The sequence below is a fragment of the Choristoneura fumiferana genome, chromosome 28 (assembly GCF_025370935.1).
Source record: "Choristoneura fumiferana chromosome 28, NRCan_CFum_1, whole genome shotgun sequence".
NCBI lineage: Eukaryota > Metazoa > Arthropoda > Insecta > Lepidoptera > Tortricidae > Choristoneura > Choristoneura fumiferana.
The window spans coordinates 3,089,681-3,094,075 of record NC_133499.1 but is presented as its reverse complement, the minus strand read 5'-3'; positions in this window follow the sequence as shown (position 1 = coordinate 3,094,075).

The window sequence follows — 4,395 nt, the reverse complement described above, 5'->3', positions numbered from 1 at the left end:
CTACAGCAGAACTAGTGAGGCTCCTTGATTTAAAACCAAAGACTGTGAATACAGGTATCATAGGTATAGGCAATGCACATAGCACAATGAATAAATGTGTCCAACTTGAAGTACACTCATTGGTGTCACAATACAAATTACCCATCACATGCTATGTTTTGGATCAAATAACTTCAAAACTCCCACAACAGCGCTTCAGCAGGGAGAATATTTCCATGCCGACTAACATCAAGCTTGCTGATGCAGACTTTGATGTGCCAAGCAATATACATATATTGATGGCTGCCGATGTGTTTTTCCAGGTGTTGCTGCCTCAGGCTGAAGGAGCCTCTCCTCAGCCAGCAGCAGCCAGCAGCCATCAACCAGCACAGCAGTCAGCAGAGCAACCAGCACATGCGAACAACCAAAGCTATGCTTTTGAACACCCGCTTTGGTTATGTAATAGCAGGTACTTTACCAAATCAGTGTCACTCACAACAAAATAATCAAATAACTTTATTTTGTCGACAATGTGACTCAGATATCAATGACACTGTTTCTAAATTCTGGAAAACCGAAAGTGTGCCTGAAATCTTCCCAGAAAAAAGTTCTGAATTTGATCAAAGTGAACAAATTTTTCAAGAGTCTGTGATCTTAAAGGATAAAAAATTTCAAGTAGCTCTGCCATTGAAAGTGCAATTAAGTCAGGTTAACGAAACAATAGGTGACTCATTTAACCAAGCTCTTCAAAGATTTTTGAATTTGGAAAAAAGATTTAAAAAGGAACCTCAACTATTTGAACAATACAAGGAGTTTATTCATCAGTATGTGGCACTAGGCCATGGTTCAGTCATAAACATCGATAAATATGACCTCACTAAAGACCCTGTTTTTTTCTTACCACACCATGCTGTGATAAGACTTGATAAAAAGACAACTAAGTGTAGAGTAGTATTTGATGCATCAATGCACACACGACTGAGACGCTCGCTTAATGACATTTTATTAAATGGTAGTGTTACACAAAAAGAACTACTCGACATACTTTTGCAATTCCGTATAGGCAGCTATGTCTTCAGTACGGACTTGAAAAATATGTTTCGCTCGATCAATCTTGATCCCAAATTCAGATCTTTACAGCTCATACTCTGGAGAGACACTCCCGATGAAAGTATCAAGTGTATAGAATTAAATACAGTAACATATGGAATGAGATGTTCCACATTCTTGGCAACTCGATGCCTTATAGAGCTTGCAAATAGATATCAAGTTGAGTTTCCTGCGGCAGCAACAATCCTCCGCAATCAATCATACTGTGATGACATTTTAGTCTCGAGCAATTCATTAGAATCATTGTATGACATGAAAAACCAACTCATTAAAATTCTCGAGCTGGGGGGTTTGAGGCACACAAATGGTCCTCTAATTGCCCACAATTACTGCAGGATATACCACTTGACAAACAACATTTTGATGAAGTTGACTTACAAAAGCAAAACTACTGTCTCAAAACTTTAGGTGTGTCTTACAACACCAAGACAGATACTATCAACATAACCAGCCCAAGTTCAACAGATAGCGTCCCCAAAACAAAACGCGAGATACTGAGTCACATTGCCAAGTTCTATGACCCATTAGGACTGGTCGGACCCATCATTGTGTCAGCCAAGCTGATCATACAAAGGCTATGGTCTACCAAAATGGGATGGGATTCTTGCTTAAATGATGAATTAAAAGGGCTCTGGTTCGAATTTTACAAAAGCTTAGCTGTAATGAAACCTATTCAAATTCAAAGAAATGTTGTGACTGACACTGAGCTTACTAAATCTGTCCAATTAGTAGGTTTTGCGGATGCGGCCAGTTCTGCTGCGTACGGGTGTTGCGTGTATTTGCGAGTCGTTGACAAAACAGGTACAGTAAAACAATCTCTACTCTGTTCAAAATCTAGAGTCAACCCACTGCATCAAAAGCTTACCGTGCCCAGATTAGAACTCAATGCCGCCTTACTCTTGGCTAAGTTAGTCGCAAAGGTGCACTCTACTATGAGCCTCAAGTTAAACATCAATGATATTTTATTCTCAGACTCTCAAATAGTTCTGGCTTGGCTAAGGACTGACATAACTAAACTCAACATTTATGTTGCGAACAGAGTAAAGGTTGTTTTACAACATACTGAACAATTTAGTTGGTCGTACGTCAATACGAGCGACAACCCTGCCGACTGCCTCAGCAGGGGCGTTCAGCCGCATGAGCTCGAAGAGCACCCGCTATGGTGGACTGGCCCAGCTTTTTGCTTGACAGCTCATATCAGCTGCCTCGAGGTAACGAATTTGATGTACCTACTGATTTACCAGAATTAAAAGCTGGCTGCGATGGCTCTGAGTTCTCTGGCGCTACAGTGTGCTCTGGTTTTCAAGCGAATTCTTCACTATGCTTAGATTTTCTCGATAAATATTCTGATATTAACAAAATGCAACGTGTTCTTGCTTATGTATTGCGTTTTTGCAGCAATTTGAAATCTAACAAAAATAAGGCCAATTTTTGCTTACTGAAGAGTTGAACAATGCATTGTTATTGATTGTAAAGCATGAGCAACAAAAATACTTTGATGCTGAAATTAAATTGTTAACACAAAATAAACCCTTAAAGGGTAGCTTAACCAATGTAAATCCGTTTGTTGATGACAAAGGGCTCATAAGAGTGGGAGGACGACTGGACTGCGCGACGATACCTTATTCGCAAAAGCACCCAGTAGTGCTGCCTAACCAATCACGTGTTACCAAATTAATAATAAACAATGAACATATTCGAAATTTACATGCAGGCCCAAAAATTACTTTGTCATCAATAAACCAAAAATTTTGGATCATAAATGGCTTAAGTGAGGTTAAGAAAACAACTTTTAAATGTCTCACCTGTTTCAGACTAAAGGCAAAGGTAGCCGAGCAGCTAATGGGTTCTTGCCCCATGATCGTGTAAACGCGTGCAGAGTTTTTCAAAAGGTTGGTGTGGATTTCGCTGGGCCCATCTCCGTCAAGCAGTCGAGGGTTAGGCGCGCCGTGGTCTCTAAGGCATACATCTGTGTGTTTGTTTGCTTCGCAACCAAGGCAGTTCATCTAGAACTGACCTCTGACCTAACAACACCGGCTTTTTTAGCTGCCTTAAAAAGATTTTCTGCACGGAGGGGCTTGCCTAGCGACATCTACAGCGACAATGCCTCAACATTTAAAGGTGCAAGGAACCAACTAGCTGAAATTTATAAACTGTTTGGTCTCATGACAGCACCAACAGCAGGTGCAGGCTTATGCAGCTCAACAGGGCATCAGGTTTCATTTTTATACCCAGTTATTCTCCAGTATTTGCGGGGCTGTGGGAGGCCTGTGTCAAGCATACTAAATATTATCTTAAACGTGTCATGTTAAAAGCCTTGCTTACCTATGAAGAGCTGTGTACAGTACTTGCCCAGGTCGAAGCTGTCATAAATAGTAGGCCATTGACTCCTATGTCCACAGATATAAATGATTACACTTACCTCACGCCGGCCATTTCTTAATAGGCACCGCTTTAAACGCCTACCCTGAAAAGGATGTAACTGATGTACCTATTAATAGACTAAAATTCTGGAATATTTGTTGCAATATGTACCAGCAATTCTGGAAAGTTTGGCATAAAACCTATTTAAACATGTTACAAACTCGACCTAAATGGAAAACTGCTAAACCTAATGTTAAGATAGGTGCTTTAGTAATTTTAATTGAAAATGACTCGAAACCTTTGCATTGGCCCATGGCCAGAGTCACGAATGTGTTCCCAGGCATTGACGGTAAAGTAAGAGCTGTAGAGGTGTCTTTGCCTAATGGCAAGAGCCATAGACGATCTGTCACTAAAATTTGTCTACTTCCTATTGATACTGAATAGTTTAGTTTATAGAGTAAACCATTTTGATTGCTATATTGTTGCAAACATAGCATAATATACTATTAAGTTAAATTAGAATAAATTGTTGTGTTGTATAATCTTGATGACATAGCAAGTATAACTTGGCGAATAAATTCATGTATAATTAATAATTATTTCAGTCTAGTGTCAAGTTGTCAATCAAGGATTGTAGGTCTTAATGACAAGATTGTCATATTTAAGTTTATTTTTATTTTACGACATGAATGTCATTTGTTTTTAGTTCTTTTTTTGCTATAATACAGTCAAATTAACGTTTGTCATTTGTCGGCGGCAGCATGTTGGCAACCCAACAATATTTTTGTATGTTGGCACAACGGCCATCTTTTTTTCCTTCCTTCGAATAAACGCAGTGAGTGACATTGGTGCATTTTTATAAAAGTACAAATCCTTCAGAAATAAGATATTATACCAGCCTCTACCAAAGCTAAATCGAACAGACATGACTAATATATTATG